The 20,418-nt window shown below is 36.5% G+C and overlaps 1 long non-coding RNA gene across 1 annotated transcript in view; it reads right to left on the bottom strand.

Annotated features, from left to right (window-relative positions):
• Positions 1 to 2,679, bottom strand: part of LOC102161640 — a 491,906-nt gene extending 489,227 nt beyond the window's left edge. The window contains exon 1 of the long non-coding RNA XR_002339820.1: positions 2,437 to 2,679. This is a non-coding gene — a long non-coding RNA (uncharacterized LOC102161640). The remainder of the gene's footprint in view (positions 1 to 2,436) is intronic.

Here is a 20,418-nt window from a genome sequence, read left to right as displayed (position 1 = left end):
CAGAGAATTATCCCAGTATTTAGGTGAGAAAGAGACAAAGTGGAGTTAAAAATGCCACTTCTAAAAAATATTCGCCTGGGGGAATCTTCAGAAATCCCAAGTAAATCCTGGGATTCTTGACTCATTAAGTTGCAAAGTGGGGGGAGAAAGACAATTTTCTTTCAGCTATGAAAGTTAAATAGGCAATAGTAGTTTAGTGTAGGTCTAGAGTATCTTATTATACCAAAATGTATGCATTTAGATATAGCTGGGTTATGCTACTATTCAGCAATTATTATGTTTTTCCATTATTAAACTGCTTTTACTGTCATCATTAGAATTAGAATTTCTAGAGTCCAGGATTAAAGTATAGCCCATAGAACACTAGACCATCAAGACATCTTACTGGAGGCATAGAGATATGCCACTCACATTCCTTTTCAGAAAGAAACTGTGTGTGTGTGTGTGTCTGTGTTTTTGCCTTTTCTAGGGCCGCTCCCACGGTATATGGAGGTTCCCAGGTTAGGGATCTAATCAGAGCTGTAGCCACCAGCCTACCCTATAGCCACAGAAATGCAGGATCTGAGCCGCATCTGAGACCTACACCACAGCTCACGGCAATGCTGGATCCTTAACCCACCAAGCAACGCCGGGGATTGAACCTGCAACCTCATGGTTCCTACTCAGATTCATTAACCACTGAGCCATGACGGGAACTCCTGAAAGAAACTCTTTATCCAGCACCGAGTACAGTTAGCTGCCATGCCAGTCCAAGAGTGTCATCTCCTTCACGTCTGCCTCGGCTTTTGCACCCAGGTTACACCCTTCTCCAGGTGGCATCAGCCAAATTCTGAGCAAGACCATAGTAAAGAGCCCATGGTAATACGCAATCCAAGACTGCTGTAAAATGAGCAATATTTGCTTCAGGTTTTTCACTGGGCTGAGAGATTTGTCAGATCTGCATTACAATCCTATTTTCCCCTGCCCAGGGCTTATTTTCTCCCTTTTTCTTTTCATAGGTGTTAATGCCCAATAAACATTTTGCATCCCAACCCTGGCTCAGCATCTATTTCTCCAAAAATCCAAGTAATAAAGCAGACAGTGATCCAATAAAGCTGACAGTAAAATGAGGCTTTGAAACCAGATAACTCACTAGTTGGCAACAAGGGCCCACCCCCAAATGAGAGGCATAGCACAGGTAATCCCATCTCAAAGCATTGGCCCAATGGCTAAAACTTGGGAAAATGTACTTGTGAAGAAGCTCTTTGAAGAAGAGCTTCTGGCCAATGTGCTATGATTCAGGGGTTTGAAAAGCATAGGGACAGAAAGTACATCGTCAATGGAAGTGACTAGTAGTTATTAAATTACATTGACCCCATAAGGGATTTGACAAGCTGAAGACAATTAACAAGCAATTGAAAATGGAATGTGAAGCAATTGAAAAGGGCCTCTTTGGCAGCTTACAAAGGCCTTTATTCCCTGTTTTCCTCAAGTAGGAGAACAGGAAAAGCTAAAGGACAAAACTCATGATTTAATAGTAAGAGTCTACTGATAGAAAACAAACTTATGGTTACCAAAGGGGAAAGGGAGTGGGGGAAGGAGTAAATTAGGAGTTTTGGGTTAGTAGATACAAACTACTTAGGGAATCAGGCATATTGGCCTATATTATATAAGTTCCAACAACCCACCTGAGGATTCTATGCCTCGAGAAAACCCAGAAGGCACGCCACTCATCAAAGCCATCGGGAATACATTGATGAGAGGGGCACCATCATTATTAAGAAGTGTGTAGTGACTGTCATCTGCAGATCAGAGTTGATGCTAGGAGACACCGCAACAGAATTTGGCTCATTGATAGCAACAGAGATGATGAGGCTCAAAGTAGTGAAGACCAGGTGAAGATACTTAACCACCAGAAGCCAGGATTGAAATCAACATAACAAATGGTAAGGCCAAATGGCTATACATGAATTTTTCAACAAAGGGGATTGGAAAAATTCAATATCCATAGGCAAAATTTAAAAAATCAACTCTTAACATACCTCCCACCATAAACAAAAGCCAAGATGAGGGGCAAGTCTTGCTCCTCAGTTCCCATGGGGCTGGCAGAGACTTTCTCAGATCTTCCTCACATTTCAGAGAGTTCCCATTGCCCAATCTTATGTTTACCCCTTTACTTTCACAAGTGTTAATACACTTTTTGCTTCTCCAAGTTTCGTTTTAGTATCTGCTTCCTACTTTTTTTATTTTTTAAAAGCAAATTGTCTTTCAAAAAGTGCTACAAATGTTGCCAGTTCTGCATATTAGGAGCTTGGAAATTACCATCCTAACAAGTAAAAAGCTAAACAGAATGAAAAAAATCAACAATTCTTGGATTCATAAGCAAGGGAAGACACAGCACAAACCAACTTCCCCCAACATTGTAGAGACAGGCAAATACAAGGAGTCACAACTTACCAGAGAAGAAACTTGTGAGCAGAAATCTTTACAGAAACAAAAATCTGACCTATAATTCACAAATTGCTGAAGACTTGGTTCAGACAACTCTGAGAATTAAGAACTCCACAGAGACCCAATCATAGGAAGGCACCCATGATATAGAGAGATTTACCACCAGAAGATCAACGATGTCCTCACAGTAACAATCAGAGAAAAATCTCCTTATGCTTCCACAGAAGAAAAAGAAGGAACCATTCCTGAGATATACTAGCATGCTCTTTTCTTAATAAGGCCTGTCAGGGGAAACCAGTTAACTAGAGCCAAGATTAACTACACCTGGGATATTATCAGAGCCCAACCAACCTGGGAGAAGGAAGTACCTGACTCCAGCTTCCACCAGCTTTCTAAGTGGGAGAAGTAAAATTCCCAACTAAAAGAATGAGACCTAATCATAGGACTATAGAACACTTGCCCTGCCCTTAAACTCACTATCACATTACCAAAGCTTATTTATAGCAGTTCCTTTTACTGATACATCATGTCTAGCTATCAGGAAAAATCACAAAACATACCAAAAGGCAAAACCACAATCTGACTAGAGGGAACAAACATCAGAACCAGACATGGTAGAGATATTGGAATTACCAGACTAGGAATTTTTTAAATTATGATTAATATGCTAAGGGCTCTAATGGATAAAATAGATAGCATGCAAGAACACATAGGTGATTTAAACAGAGGTGGAAATCCTTAAAAAAAAAACTAAAAGAAATTCTAAAGTTATAATCACTGTAACGAAAAATGAAGAATGCCTCTAATGGGCTTATTAGACCGAATACAGCTAAGCGATCATCTCTGAGCTAGCAGATTTATCATTAGAATCCTCAAAAACCAAAAAGCAAAGAGAACCAAGACTGAAAAAAGAGAAAAATATACAAAGACTGTGGAACAAAGGTGTAAAATTTGTGCAATGGGAACTACCAGAGGGAGAAGAGAAAAAGGAACAGAAGAAATATTTAAACAAATGACTGAGAATTCCTTAACGTCAAACAATGATGCATAGATGCAGGAAGCCAGAGAACACCAAGAAAAAAATACCAAAAAAACTACACCTAAATATATCATTTTCAAACTACAGAAAATTAAAGACCAGGGAAAAACTCCTGAAGGAAGTCAGAGATAAAAACACTCTACTTATAGAGGAATAAAGTTATCACAGCCAACTTCTCCTTAGACCATGCAAGCAAATAGAGAGGAGTGAAAATTTTAGTACTGAGAGAAAAAAGACACTAAACTAGAATTCTGTACCCTGCAAAATTATCCCTTTTCCTTCCCTGCCTGAGTCATCAATCTCAACTTGTCTATTCTCATATTCAAATTCTCATATTCTCAAAAATCTGGAGATCATTGCTATTTATCTGCTCAGAAACCAAACAATACATGACTTCTTCGTAATTTTTTCAATCTATCTCTCATCCTGGCTACATATAATGAACCAATACTAAAAGAGACTACTATTAATAATTAGACCAGGACAACAGATACAAACTAGAAATGCCCCAGCAAATCCACTCAACACATTCTTTCTACTATCTATTCTTTTTCTGTAGCAAGTTTGCTACAGAAACTGCATTCCATAACTTTAAAGGAGAAGACTCAAGGATGAGGATGAGGTAAATAAAATCCCTTAATTACTCATTCGACAACATTTATTCAATACTTTTGGTGTGCCAGGCACTGAGATGGGAAAAAAAAAAAAAGATCATAAACAAGGCAAATACAGTCCTTGCCTTTTCAGAAGAAATAGAAAGTAGGGGAACAAATACATAAGTAAAATAATTATGACTTATTGTAAATGCTTTAAAGGAAACAAAGGAACTTTAGAGGAGAGAGGAATCTACTCAAGATAGGCTGTTCAGGAAAGACCTCTCTGGAGTGGTGACATTCGAAATGTGATTTGAAAGCTGAATTTGATTAGCTGAGGGAGTAGCTGGGAGATGAGAAGCAGGAAAGTATTCCAAGCTCAGAGAAGGGCAGGTGCAAGGGCCCTGAGGGAAGAAAGCTTGGTTTAAGTGAGAAAATGAAGAAGACTTGTTTGTTTACAGTTCAGTGAAGAGAATAATGAGTATCTAGCACAGACCGGTAAATCTAAGTCCTGCACTCCTTATCTGGAATTCTCAGGCAAAGAAGGGTCTTAACTGTCCATTAAGTAGAGTCTTAACCATCGGTGCACATAGCTGAGTTAATTCAGCATTTACTCTTCTGCCCCTTCTTAGCATAAACTCACCCAAAGAAATAAAGTCAAAGATTGAAAAAGGATAATGAAATTTATTAAAAATCAACTAAGCTCATTTCCTCCTCTATCACCATGGCATAAAGAGGAAGTGGAAAAGGAGAGGACATACTCTTTACAGCAGCAGAACAGATACAGAACCACCCTCACCATGCAATAAGCTGTAGTTTATTTCCTCTGCATCTTCAAAAGTCCTTCTGGTTTTTGCCTTTTCCAAATGATCACAGCATAGGGAAAAATTCTAAACAATTTACATGGTACTTTTAAGTTTGAATAAGACATAAAATTAAGACTGCACAATTATTGACAGGGAAGCAAAATGCTTCTACCAAAAATTGATGACATATAAACATGAAGTTGTATACACACTTCTAAGTGTCTAAAGAAGTAATTAGAGGCCAAAGTAATGCCATTTTAAATTTTTAAAAATAAACTATACTAAGCCTAAACATGAATTAATTTTAAAAGAAAAGAGATTCTAACATAATTTGGGGGTCCAGGAAAACAGAGCTTTATCTTAGTGTTTTGGGTTCAGCAAAATACATTTTGCCAAACGTTTTCCCCCTTAATTCAGAAAAGGCATGCATATTTCAAAAGAAATTTGATCCATATGTTTCTGATTCATTTACACTTAATTCATCAAAATGTTGTTTTGTAAGAGTTATTTGGTGTCCAAGAAGCCTTATAAGATTTTTCTCTTTGAACCAGAAAGTCTTGCTTTGCCAGGACTAAATGGAACTTTCTATGCAAAAAGAGTAGGACCTGGTGTTCCTCTAGGATGTTTGGCCCCAAAACTAGACTGTACTCTTAGAGGGATGAGGTCAAGAGTAACAGGTAATGCTGAGAATTAGCAGGGATCCTTAGTGAGATAGAGAAAACTGCCAAGCAACCACTCTCCAGTGAAACAAACTGATCATTCTGTTATTGAGAAAAAGTTTTTGTTTTCATTTTTTATTATGGAAAACCATTCCAATGTTTCAACAAGAAAATGAAGGACTTTGGTCCTTAGCATGGAATGTTATACTTACTTATTAACCATGAATAAATATGTTATTTTATAAAACAATAGCAAAAGTGTATTTCCTCTGGTATTTCAAGCATTTTGTTATACAAATTGTGAGCTCCTTCAATGCCTTCATGCACTTCACTACTTGTTTTGGACTTTGAGAAAGCTTTCTTTTTATCTAATTGATATTCAAGTTTTTTCACTAACTAGTAGGCTGTTTCTCTTTGGGCATCGTACTAGCTGAACCTCCAAGACTTCAGATATTGGCTCTTCTGTCTTCTTCTTTTTTTTTAATAAGCATGCAAAGTCTCTACATTTAAAACTACATTAGCCTATGATACATTTACTGTGCTTATTAACTTGATTATGCATATATTATGGCAGCAGTTCAAAATATCTTTTCCAATGATCCAAACATCATGATGCAGTTACAGCACTATCCCTTGATAAATGTGGGAAAGCCCCCAGTCCCTTGAATTACAATGAGACAAAGGGATCTAAAAATACAGACCTCATCAGATTTAAAATGACTGAAAATTTCCTATGATTGAAACCATGAAATAGTTCAGTGAAAATAACTTGAGTAAAATATTAAGTAGTGACGAAAGTGGTTGCTGTCAATGATTTTAATCATCAATTTAAACAAAAAGTGTTTTCAAAATGCATGCTATAGACATATTACTTGGTAATATTATAAATCTTCACATAATGATACTCTATTGATATAATTTCTTTTAACTTTTTTACTCTAAAATATTAGAGTGTTATATAACTTAAGTAAATTGCAATTATCTTTGAAAAAACTATCCCAGTTATCTGCACAAAAATTTTGCTGAGTACAACATACATACTAAAGACAAAATTTGGTGAATACAGCAATTATTGAAATCTTAGTATGAAAACAATAATTTTTTAATCCTAAAGGGTATGTAGTTGCATAGTGCAAAGTATAAGATTTGGGTAAAATAATACTCCTTTCTCAAAGAACAAAGAATTAAATGTGTGTTAAAGTAATGCTAGCTGTTACAACAAATAAATACCCAAGTATATAATGACTCTAACATGACAAAAAAATATATTTCTGTCACACACACAATCCCCAAAAGGGTATTCCTGATGGTCGGGGAGCTCAACTTCAAATGGGATATTGGAATCAAGGCTCTTTTTATTTTATAACCACACTCTTCAACATATCACTTCTAATACTGTCATGCTTGTCTGCATCAAGCCAGCAGAAAAAGCAAGAGCACATGTGAGACACTTTTATGAACTAGACCTAGAAGTGATACAGATCGCTGTTATTCACATTCCATTGGTAAGAACTAACTTACGTGGCTACACCTCATTACAAATGAGGATGGAAATGTACTAGTTGGGTTGCCAGGAAGAAGAGGAAATGGAAGAAAACCAGCCACTCTGCCACATGTAAAGTGCCCAACACTCTTCTGCCATGTAAGAAGTATTTAACAAATGTTATCTATCACTATTATTAACATAGTTTCTCTTAAGTGAAGACATTTAGTTTGGAAAACAATAGCACCATTGGTAGGATCGGTGAAAGACATTTTTCTATATATTTACTCTATTATATGGTTGAGAGAAATTCACATATACTCAAAATTAAAATACAATAGTAAAATGTTTTAAAGGAAAAGCTTAATTTAATGGCTGGATATATCAAATAGGGTTCTAAACAGAAGATATACATATTCTTTAGTAATACTAATTATTACAGTCTTTAATAATACTATGGTAAAAAGAATCAAACAAGTTTTTCTCAGACTTCAAATGTTCAAAAATCCAAGCTCAGCAGATGAGAACAAAATCTTTAGATAGTTGCATTTCAAATAACATTGCAGCAAACCTCAAACTGTTGTCCAAATTCCTTAGCTGCATTATCATTCTGTTGCAAAGCACATAGCTTGCATGGTGTACAAGCTGAAAATTGTTTTTGCTATATGTGTAGAGTTCCCATTGTATTTTTTTTTTCTATCATGGAATAAGGCCCATGCAGATATAAAAATATCTTCACATATTTTTCTTCAAGTAAATATCTAAAACTATACCTGTCTCTCAAAGGCAATGTGGAAAATCTTGTAAAAAGATCATTTCTTTTCAAAAAGAAAAAGAAAAGTTCAAGATTTTTTTCAGGGTCTGTCTGGTTCCAATGGTAAAGCATTGCCAATCTAAGGGGCAGATTTCAGCAGCTTTAAAAAGAGTTAGTTAATTAAAATCACCCTTCCCTTAACTTGCCGCTTTTTCTGTCTCTTTAGTTGGCCCAACTTGTCCATTAGTATAATATTAAACAAATGAAAACAATAGGAAAAATGAAGCAAGGTTCTTTCTATGCATATTTCTAAGACCAAGCAGTGTATGTTCCAAAACCATGTCTACAGAGCCAAAATTGTTGTGAAAATAAAGCAGCTTTCTAGCTGATTGAAAATTACTTGAACTCTATGCTTGTTTTACATACCGAAAACTGCAGTTTAAAAAGCAATAGGAAAGCAGATGCTACTAAAATACAGCACTCCTTTCCACATACAAGGCTTTGAGCGGCCTCTGAAATATGCACAAGAAAGCAGGTTACCTCATAAATACTCTCATGCAATGTCTAACGAGGCCTCATCTTATTTTCCCCCAATAATTTGTTAACCTTGAAAAATAAAGCTTTCATGAATGTCCCCAATAACCTTGGCTTTCTGATCATGTGATCAGAGAAATAAATACACTCTGGCTTTCATTAGTTTGAGGACATCTGCAAGTAGAACTTACAACACAAAACAATCTCAGTTGCTGATCTTGTTCTCTCATCTGGACCAAACAGCGTTAGTGTCAACAATTGCAGTAAACGGCATGGCTAGAGCTAATGTAAACATTTCAGAAATCATAAGCTTAATATCGCTGTTCAGAAGTTGAACCAAGCTATGACTAAACTCTCCTGCACTTTAGACCGCAGGCTAGAGACTGCCTTTATATATCTCCAGAAAGAAAGTGTATCCAAACCTGCACACTGGGAGGAAAGTAATGCTCCTAGCACTGGAAGTAGATGTGGGAATAGGTACCTTTGGTGGGTGGATAAACGCAGAAGGTGGAACAAAGGGCGGTAATGCCCTGCCTGTAGCAGGTGGGAGGCATTCTATGGATCCCACTGTTATTAAAGCCAAGTCATAAAAGTAGATACCGTTTATTTCTGTGGTGGCAGTTCTTAGGCTTTAGCTCCTCCTCTGGCCATGTTTTTTAAAACAGCTCCATGCCATTCCTATTACGTGTAGCCTTTCTTTAGACCCAGGGCAAGACAATGGAAAAACCAACCTAAACAAAAACAAACAGAAACTAAATGCTTGGGTTTTCTTTATAAACATGTCAGCCACAACGTAGGTAATTACCTTCAAATAAAGGAATTATTTGCTGGATCACTGTGCTCAAGTGAGAATTTTAACATTTATAAGCCCAAACATTATTTTTCAGGATTTTTTGTTGAATCTAGCTTTATGCAGCCAAAGATAATTTTGAGCATTGTTTATTCCCAGGGTTAATTCCATGATAAAAATAGAGTAAACTGAATGGCACTTTACCGTATCTCTTACCATCACCGGACTAAATCCAAATGATTAGGTCTGTAACCCCTTCTTCAATTTACAGATTTTCTAAGTACTAAGAATAGGAAAGCTCTCTCTTTTTTAATAATTTCATAATTCCAATGCCCATACTTTGGGCAGCTCTTTACAATTGCAAAATTACTTTCTCAGGGCTCCGTCTCTATTGCCCATGGCAACCTCAAGAAGCAGACCAGCAGAGAATTATGACCCATATTTGGCAAATAAAGGAAGAAGAAGCAACAAGTGCCAGAGCTGCGACTTGAATTTAGGGCGTCAGATGCTAATTCCCTAACACTTTCTACTATACCATGCTATCTCTATACAAATATAAGGATCAGAATTATAATAATTCCTGTTTTGATCTGTGTAGCCTTTTTCCAATTTATAATGGCTTAGGGAGGAGGAGTGGCCAGAGTGTGCCCAGAAAAATGCATAACACGACTACTCATTTGTACCTTCACACAATGGCCTTTTCTAGAAATCTGTGATCATAGCCAAATAACAATATTAGGCACCTATTATGGATACTGTATATTATCCCTCAAATCTCCTTGATAGTTTTAAAAGGTCAATATGATTGTGTTCTTCATTTATACATGATAAAATACAACTTGAAAAAAAAACCTAAATTATTTGTTCAAGATCATCTTGCTAGAGAATGGCAGGGGTAGGATTTGAACCTGAGTGTGCCTGAATCCAGAGCCCATTCTTTTGGCATCAGACTATACTATCATATCTCATAGTCAGCCAAAGACAAGGACTGCATTTAAAATGAGCCAAGAAAGCAAGAAATTATCAAAATCTTAAAACTTCTTTAGCATCTTGTTCAGCTCATTACCTCCTTCTAGAACTTTTGGTATCTCAGCATTAGATGAGGTTTCAGCATAGCTCTTTTTTTTTTAATTGTCTCCAATCTTATGAAGGCTATGTTCAGCTAATATCTACTGAACTAGTTCTCCATCTTGTATCAAGTGACTAATTCTCCTTTTAATCATACTGAAAAGGTAATTGAGAAGTATTTATTAAGAATTGCTGGGAGTTCCCGTCGTGGCGCAGTGGTTAACAAATCCGACTAGGAACCATGAGGTTGCGGGTTCAGTCCCTGCCCTTGCTCAGTGGGTTAACGATCCGGCGTTGCCGTGAGCTGTGGTGTAGGTTGCAGACGCAGCTCGGATCCTGCATTGCTGTGGCTCTGCGTAGGCCGGTGGCTACAGCTCCGATTCAACCCCTAGCCTGGGAACCTCCATATGCCGCGGGAGTGGCCCAAGAAATAGCAACAACAACAACAACAAAAGACAAAAAGACAAAAAGACAAAAAAAAAAAAAAGAATTGCTTACTATGGACCAAGCACAGTGGTCCATATAGGTGTAAAAAAAAAAAAAAATTAAGACATTAAACCACCTCCGAGGAACTTATAGTCCAGCTGGAAACACGTGATTTCAAACACAACAGTAAACATCTGCATGCTTAACTCAAATACACTTCAGTGTAAATGCTCAAACAAGATATAGATGCAGGGTCAGGAAACTCTGAAGTCCTGGCTAAGTAATAATAACACTGTATAGATTAGATTAGGAATCTTTGAGTTTCTACTCATTAAAAAATTTGCTCCACCATCCACATGGGATCCAGATAGATTTGTGAATTATTTCCTTCTCAGTATTCTCTTCCCTCTCTCTTCACTCCATCCAAATTCTTCCAGCTCAGGTTCTATTTCTTTACAAAGTCTTCACTCATCTCCAATCACTGATCTCATTTCTTCTATATCTATAAATATTTTGTCTATCCCACATCTGAGCATCTTGGACAAAAGCAACTCAAATTAGGTTAGACAAAAAAGGGAAATTACTGGCTCACACTTATAAAAATTTTCTGTAACTTCATCATAACTTGCAATCCAGACCCAAGAAGCAAACACTCTCTTAATGGAAAAATAGATATCTATGTCACTATTCATTTTATGTTTATGAAGAAAAATGCATAGGCTTAATTTTAGTTCAATCAAAAATTTTCAACCTGGAACTGTGCAGTTGAATATATAGTGAAAAAGGAACGAGTGTTTTCATTTGTTTTTTCCTGAAAGGAGAATCTATCTTTGCCAGCTAAAATGCCCTTACATAAGTAGTAGCTTCTACATCATCTAGCTCTCATGGTTCTCAGCCTTGGTCCATTAGAGTTATCTGGGGATCTTTTAAAAAGAAATCAGTGTCACCCTCCTTCCCCTCAACACCAGATCAACTCAATCAGTAACTGAGGCGTAGACAACAGTATTTCTTCATTGCTCACCATATGATTCTAATAAGCAATGAGGATTGAAAGCCCACCTTATGTCTAGTACCTACACTATACCATTTACTCAGTCAAGGCGCTAGCAGTACTCCTCAGTTAGTGACAAACAGATAGAAAGTTAATTCTGGCTACTAGACAGGAAAAAAAAAAAAAGAAGAAGAAGAAATGATTAACAGAAGAATTCAGACATACTTATTTTTAGCCCCAAATGTGGCAATGATTCTTATCCATGGACCCCAACAACAATTTGCAATTTCAATGCAAGGATCTCTTCCCAGGCATAAAATTCTAGAATCTTCATTTGTGTTCTCCATTCTATGAGTTTGTATTTGTTTGAGTTTTGTGTTTTTTTAGTTATTTTGTACCCATGATATCAGCTAGGCAATTATTTACAATTATTCACAGACCTTACAGAAAATATGAATTGGAGATATAGACTACTACCCCCAGGCAAAAAAAGGCAGAATTCAATGTATGGCCAGTTCATAGGTTGATCCACATGCTGTTCTGAAGCAGAAGGCTAACCACTTAAAGTTCCTAAAGGACAGTTACTTGAAGGAACTTGTTAGTGAGCCAAGTGAAATGACAGGAGCTATAACGTTGGCCAGAAATGTCACTTATAATTAAAGATAACGCATGCATGACAGTTCATTTAAGAAAATATAGGACAGCATTAGAAGGAAAAAAGCAGCTTAGCTACTGCTTTATTCATAGACTATTAGTAACAAAAAATATTAGAGCATTTCATGGAAGAAGGGAGTCAGTTTATTTATTTATATTTACATTGACTGCATTGGAGGAAAAAAACCTTAAAATGTGGCAACTCATTGTTTAAGGGTCTATTTGCTGCCAACTAAAAGGGATCAAATGGCTACTACCCTGTCTTTTCTTCACCTGACTCCTCACCCATTGCTAACACATAAAGGAAATCTATGTCTTCAGAATCAATAATTTACTCTTAGTGGCTCAACTGGCAGAAAATAAAAATAAACACAAAAACTTCTTATTTTGCAATATTAGCAAAGAAAAAACACTGACCTTCCACCCCCTACCTAATCTACCCCAAACTGCTTCTCTGACACCAAGCCTAGTAAAATGAAAAACGGTTTTCCAAAGAAGGAAAGAAACATCTGGACTTCAGATTCCCCTCCAAAGCAGAAACCAAGCCTATAAAGGTTACATGTTTCAACGAGCTACGCAAAACCAAGGAGAAAGTTCAACTGCTTATCCCACTTGACCTTGGCTTTAACGCAGGATCACATTGATCCTGATGGAGAGATTAAAACGCCAAGTCCAGAATTGCTCACCAAGCAAATTCACAAGGGGAGTTCTAAGAGTTCTTTGGCACTCTTGTTTCATATGGAATTAACAGGGACGATCCCAGGCCACAAATGTAGCAATATTTTAACTCAGTGTGCAAAATTTCAAAGATAAAGCCTGAGATTGGAAGCAGTGCTGAACTTTTCAAACACTGCTTTCCTGGTAGACTTTGTCATGAAAATACAGCATATGTGAGAGCTGTTGAAAAATTTCTTTATGGAAGGAAAATAAAAACAGAGGTAATTAGGACCATGAAAGGTAAAGAATAAAGAAGGAGTGACAAACCCTGAAAAGTTTTCTTTTACATATTCCTTAATTAGAAATTTACATATTCCATAAATTGCAAATTCATGCTACCTTCAGTGAAAATTGCTTTCATAGTACAGCAAAATGGCACGTAAATACCCATGCCTTTTCTCAGTAAACACTAACAGAGTTTTGAACAATAAATCAACAATACAAACCTCAAACTTAAAATTTTGAAAATCTGAAAGGAAGATTAATAAGAGAGATTAACAACAAAGGTCTGTGCTGGTCCACTAGTCTTTTAAATTACTCTAATAGAAAGCAACCTGGACTAACAGTCTGAGAAACTGGGTTCCAGCCCCACAATGGCCACCACCTAATTGCACCTCAGCCAACATCTTAAGTCCTTTGGGTCTCAATTTATTCATCAGTAAAAGGTTAGAATAGAGAAAATCTAGAACCAAAGTGTTTACAGATGTTATAGAATTTATGCAAACCTGCTCATGATTACCACACCTCCATTTTCAATTAGTTTTTTCTAACCCACCTCAGAGTGGTTTCTCCCTCTTCCCTGTTCAGGCTACTCATCATTAACTTTCCCACTGATCTCTTAGCTCAGTGTTATCCATTTGCTCTAATGTATTCTCTCTCTATGAGATTATAAATTCCCCTAAGGCACAAAATGACTTCTTTTAAATTGCATCCCTTCCTGAGATTAAAAGACTGCCATGCACAAGGCAGATGTTTGCATGTGTTTTTCAGATAAATATATGAATGAGTGAATGTTTGACACTTAGTAAGTGTTGGGTTAACTGACAAGTTACTATTGTTAGAGATGAATGACAAAAATAAGCCAAGAGAAATGCTGATTTCTAGAAAGCAGGATCTAGTCATTAGATCAAAAAGTTGCCCAGCCTACATTTGTTAGATAGTATGAAAAATATTTCCCCTTTGAAATCCCTATATTATCTTTATTTTGACAGAATCATGGAAGTTATATATTTCATCTTAAAATCATAGATATACAATGAAAGAAACAATTGACATAAAAATTTTTGTTGTTAGAGTATTTTTTCATAAAAACAGGAAGTAATTCTATATCTTTCTAGTCTTTATTCATGTATTTATTTCCCAGTGTTTGTTGGGTCTTTGCCTTATTTTATTAACTAATATAGAAATGCTTAACTCTATCATTGCACCACCATTTAAAAGGACATAAACAATCACATTTTTTTCTTTTTCTATTAAAATTTAATTCAGCACATTTAGTATAAATGTATCGGCCATCTTTGTTAAAAATATCTGTTTTTACTCATTCCCCACCACAAATATACATAAGAAAAACTCTTAAGGGCATTGGATACAAGAATTAAAGTATTTATGGGTTTTACCAATATTACTGGCTCCTGTGGCCAGACATCCTCAATGTTTATCATACCAGAAAAGTGCCTGTGTCATAAGACTGGGCTAGAGAAACAGTTAACAACCATAATCAAAAGGACAATATATGAGGCTCTGACACTATAAGTCTTGCAACATCACGAATAAGAGTCCTCTTCTGCTAGCATATGGAAAGTTTTCTTACTTGCTAATTAAACTCTACCAACCCTCTGCTCTTTATTACATAAACACCAATTTTATCCTATACATAACCTCAATTAGTTTTTCCTATGCTAATAGCTAAGGAGATGTGACACACATTTTTCCCCTCTTGGATTTTGGTTATCAGTTTACATTTGAAAGGAAAGTACATGGAGGAGAATCATAGCCATATGGACAAGATTAATTCCTAAGGGAAAGAAGTCACAAGACAATGATGGACCACAAATTAGGTAAGCAAGAAACATGACAGTGCTGTTCTGTGTACTGGATCTTCAGCCAGTGGCTGGGATTTAAATAAATAAACATGTGGTCTTCGGTTCCCTGTTAAAGTTTCCTATCACAAACTTTCATTTTGCCCAAAATGTATTTACAAATATTTGTTCATCTCATCTAGTCACAACAAAATCACTGGGAAACGCCAAACAAGTTGAGTCTATTATAGGTTGGTTGGTTGGTGAAATCATACACACACACACACACACACACACACACACACACACACACACGACCACAATGTTTTCTAAAAGTCCATTTCATCATTAGAGCTTTGTTTTGGAAAAACTATCCCTTTTCCCCTATTCCTACCTTAAAAGGACAATTTCAATTTCAGTGTCGCAAGAAAATAGGAACACGAAACTGATAAAGGAAGTCAAACAGAAATCAAAGCCAACAAGAATAATGCTTGGCATACACTTGCCCTTCACGTCCCATGATGATTAAGTTCAGTCTGTACCTCACCAGCATGTGGTGTTTGCCAGCTGAGGCTCACAGTACTCCAGCTGTAAGCCCGAACTCTAAGTAAAGCAATAGGAAGAAGTGGATCAGAGAGCCAAGTCACACCTGTGATGTATCTTCTGGTCTTGAGTATGAGAAATGTTGACTAGAGTAACTCAGAGTCACTGAAACAGCAGAGCTGTTAGGCATGTTTATCAGATTGGCCCAAGTCTGATATGACAGAAACAGCATGTTCTGCTATTCAATGGACCCATTGGTGTAAATACAACTCAAGCAGCCCATGAACTCCAGTGCAGATCTGTTTATTTTGCACGTAATAGAAGGAGATTTTTCTGACATTTTTGCTCTGAACTACAGAAAAAACTTAACCACTAATTGGACCTGTCACAAAAAGGAAAGAAAGTAGTTGCTTGAAACCAAGACTATGTCTCTGGAAAAAAAAAAAAAGGTATTTTAAATATTTTTTAGCGACTGTCAGGTGGAATCCGTTGTACAAGATTATATTTGGTTGTTCATAAAAGTATACAGTTAACTAATTATTCACTTAAAAGATGCAACTCAAGAATAATTTTAAGCAACATAATTCAGAATAACTAAACCCGTTTAGAATAAAAGTTCACAGAAAATAAAAATTACCTCCAAGGAATAACCTTGTGTTTTTCAAATAAATTCTGTAACACTCTGACTCTCGGAAACTAAGTGAAATCCCTCAGCAAAAATAAAGTAGACAGCGGAGAGAAATGAGCACTTGGTGTTGGGAGCATAAAAAAACACAACTTTTCTGTACAGCAATTTAACAACAGTTATCAAAAGCCTTAAGCATGTTAAAATCTTTACGATTATTCTATTTCTAGGAATTTTTCCTAGATGCAGAGTAAAGTAAGCTGAGATGCAGATAAAGAGTTATAGACAATAATTTTCAGTGTGGAGTTAACAGAGGAAATAACCTAGATATCCAAAAATAAGGAATTTATTAAGAAAATGTGCTACATCCAACGTGACAGAACCGTGCTTAGTAGTTTAAAATGATGTCATAGAAAGATGTTTAACAACATTACAAAATGTTCTTGATGTTTCAGTAAGTGAAAACCAGGTTATAAAACAGTATGATACAATCACAATTTTAATTTCTATAAATATATAGGATCAGTGCTGCCCAGTAGGAATATGACGTAAGCCACATATGCAATTTTTAATTTTCTAATATCCACATTAAAAAAGTAAAAGAAACAGAAGTTCCTGCTGTGACACAGTGACTTAAGAATCTAACTTCAGCAGCTCAGTTCACAGTGAAGGAAGCAGGTTCAATCCCCAGCCCAGTGCAGTGGGTTAAACGATCCAGCATTGCCACAGTCGCAGCAAAGGTCACAGCTTCAGCTTGGATTCAGTCCCCAGTCTGGGAATTTCCATATGCTGCAGATACAGGGATTAAAAAAAAAAGTTTGGAGTTCCCAAATTGGCGCAGTGGAAATGAATCCTACTGGGAACCATGAGGTTGTGGGTTCCATCCCTGGCCTTGCTCACTGGGTTAAGGATCTGGCGTTGTTGTGAGCTGTGGTGTATGTCACAGACACAGCTTGGATCTCGCATTGCTGTGGCTCCCGTGTAGGCCAGCAGCAATAGCTCTGATTAGCCCCTAGCCTGGGAACCTCCATATGCTGTGGGATCAGCCCTATAAGAGACAAAAGATCAAAAAAAAAAAAAAATTTAAAAACAGGTGAAAGAGGTGAAATTATTTTAATGATATATTTAAGCCAATATGTTCAAAGTATCATTTCAGTACTACGTAATCAATGTTAAAAACTACTAATGGGATTTTATTTCTTACTCTTTGAAATTTGATGTGTATTTCACACTTACAGCACATCTTATTTTCAGACTAGCCACATTCCAAGTGCTCAATAGCCTCATGTGGCTAGAGGCTACCATTGGGGGCAGTACACCTCAAGAAGATAGGACATGGGTGATTTATGTTTCCATCTTTACACCTTTCTATACATTCTACTTTTATAATCAGAAAAAAAAATCAATACTTTAACATAAATAGAGGCAATGAGACAGACATAGAAAAATGTGTATGTGTATGTCTGTGTGTGTGTCTGTGCGTATGTGTTACAGTTAGGGACCCAGATGCAGAGGGTTCTGATGCTATTACTTCATAGGTGCACCACAAGTCTTCATCTGAAAATGCAAGTAATAATATCAATCTCATCAAAACATTGAGAGTAATGAGGCAATACACATGAAATAATGTAGGTGAAAAGCAGCAAAATGCCTGGAAAGTAATGGCTACTTAGAGAAAGTTAATTTTTTTACTTACCAAAACAAAATAAAAACCCATCTTTGCATATAGAACATCCATTAAATCAATGATTAGATATGCCCTTTGAAGGAGGGAGTTTTGCTGTGTTTTGTTTTTAAGGTTTGGATCTATAGAGTCTAGTACAGTGCCTGTCACATTTGTTATATAAATTAACAAGTGAATGAACAAATTAATGGCATTTGGATAGGCAGCACCTTTTAAAAGTATGTCTACCTGAATGACTTTTTTTCACATGTTCTTTCCCTTTTCAGTATTAATAATTTTAAATCATATGAAATAAAAAACAAAGTTTCCATCTATTTAAGACTTCCCATTCCTTCTTCTGCTGGCTCTTGTCAACTTCTACCATCTCCTCTAAAGATTAACAGTTTGATATTCTTACCTGGAACTTCCACAATACTTTATGTTTTCCTCTATTTTAGTATTTATTATGTTCTACTTGAATTATTTCTGTGCGTGGCTATATCCCTCAATAGACTGATTTCCTTGAATGCAATGTGTCCCTTCTGTAGTACCCAGAACAGAATAAAGGCTGAACAGTATCAATTCTTTGCTTGAAGGAATGAATGAGTAGCACTACTAGATTCTTGGCACCTCAAATTTATATCTTTTTTTTTTTTTTTTGTCTTTTTAGGGCCACACCTGCAGCATATGGAGTTTCCCAGGCTAGGGGTCGAATCAGAGCTACAGCTGCCAGCCTACGTCAGAGCCACAGCAACATAGGATCTGAGCCTCATCTGCGACCTACACCACAGCTGAGGGCAATGCTGGCATATCTTTACTTCATATATCACTAGGGTTCTCATATCTGTGTTTAGATACGTTTAGAGATGATAGTTCCAAGAATTTATTTGCTCCTAGCCTCCTCTCAATATTTTCCTACCTCCCAGTTCATCAAATTCTCTCCCAACTTCAGGATAGAAGTGTTACCTACAATGGAAAAATAGCAAAGGACTATGCACATTGAAAAGTTTAGACATATATTTGCAGATTGAGCTACTCTTCTCTTAGAGAAATTCAACTAGAAAGGAAAAGAAAAAATGATGGAATGTCTATATAAATTGAGGAAAAAGGAATAACAACTCAGTGTTTGGATATGGGGATGGCTACTCAATGAAGGGCATAGCATCTAATTCATGTGGTGCTCTCCTTTGAATAACTGTAGTCTGAAAGCACACTTGTAAGTCCTTTGTGTAGATGATGAAAAACTTGCCTTTCATGAGTGATAATGGTGACATTACAGGAAATTTTACCCCTAACCAAAGTGAGATTAAGTGAACCAGTTTGGGGATGTCTAATTTATGCCTATTACATGTATGCTGAATGTGAAATGAACAAATAAATAGTTGTTTCCTTTTTCACTTTTAAACAGTTTTAAAGTTGCCAACTATATCATATGGTACAAAATAAGCTATACAGATTCTTGGTTAATACATGGGCAAACTCAAGTTCCATAAATATGTTGGTATCACATTTGCTGATTTATAGAAATACATAGTCTTCACATTTGAGTCCAACTTTACACCACTAAATTTATTTTAGACATCACTTTCAAATTTTATGTTTATTTAGTTTTGTTTTGTGGGGTGATTAGTTGGTTGGTTGGTATTTTAGAACTCAACTGCAAAGAATTGAGTTAACCATATTCTTCATCTCATAGCATACTATCCTCAGCCATGCAAAACTGTTCTCTTGTTTGTTTTATTTTTCCCCTTCTTCTCCATCTCCATTTTCATGCCCCCTCTTTCCACAGATATCAATTCTAATATGCTTGAAACATGTTCTTAAATATTTATGTACACCCATGAAATATTCAGTGTTATTTATGTATTCTTTTATTTACATAAATGCTGCTATAGATAAGATTGTCTTTCAAGCTTTTTCAACACTATCTTTTTGATATCTATCCACAGAAGTTCTAAATGCTGTGCAGTATTCTACCGTATGTATCTGCCATATCTTAATTATCCATTCCACCAGTGATGGATACCTATGCTGATAACTCCCAATTGCTTATAAATCACATCAAAATAAACATTCTCACAAATATCCTCCCTGTAGGGTTACATACTTGGGAGTGGTATTGCTGACTCAAAGAGTCAAATTGGCAGGTGTCTATACAATTGCCATATCCATCTATAATCTCAATGTAAGAATTCCCACCTCCCTACATCTTCATAAGCACTTGATATTATCCTCATTTTTTTTTTTTTTTTTTTGGTCTTTTTGCCTTTTCTAGGGCCGCTCCTGTGGCCTTTGGAGGTTCCCAAGCTAGGGGTCTAACTGGAGCTGCAGCTGCTGTCCTACGCCAGAGCCACAGCAACGCAGGATCCGAGCCACGTCTGCAACCTACACCACAGCTCACGGCAACACCAAACCCTTAACCCACTGAGCGAGGCCAGGGATCAAACCCACAGCCTCATGGTTCCTAGTCAGATTTGTTAACCACTGAGCCACAACGGGAACTCCATTATCCTCATTTTTGAACTTTGCCTTTGGTGAGACTTGTGGTTTCTCCTCCACATGTAAAGAGCTTCAAACTTGTCAGTCTTGTCCTTACAACAAGAAAAAAACTGAAAAAATTGA

This window comes from Sus scrofa, chromosome 16 (assembly GCF_000003025.6).
Source record: "Sus scrofa isolate TJ Tabasco breed Duroc chromosome 16, Sscrofa11.1, whole genome shotgun sequence".
In the NCBI taxonomy this organism is placed as follows: Eukaryota; Metazoa; Chordata; class Mammalia; order Artiodactyla; family Suidae; genus Sus; species Sus scrofa.
Note: the sequence above shows the minus strand (reverse complement) of the source record. Positions and strands in the feature narration are given on the sequence as shown.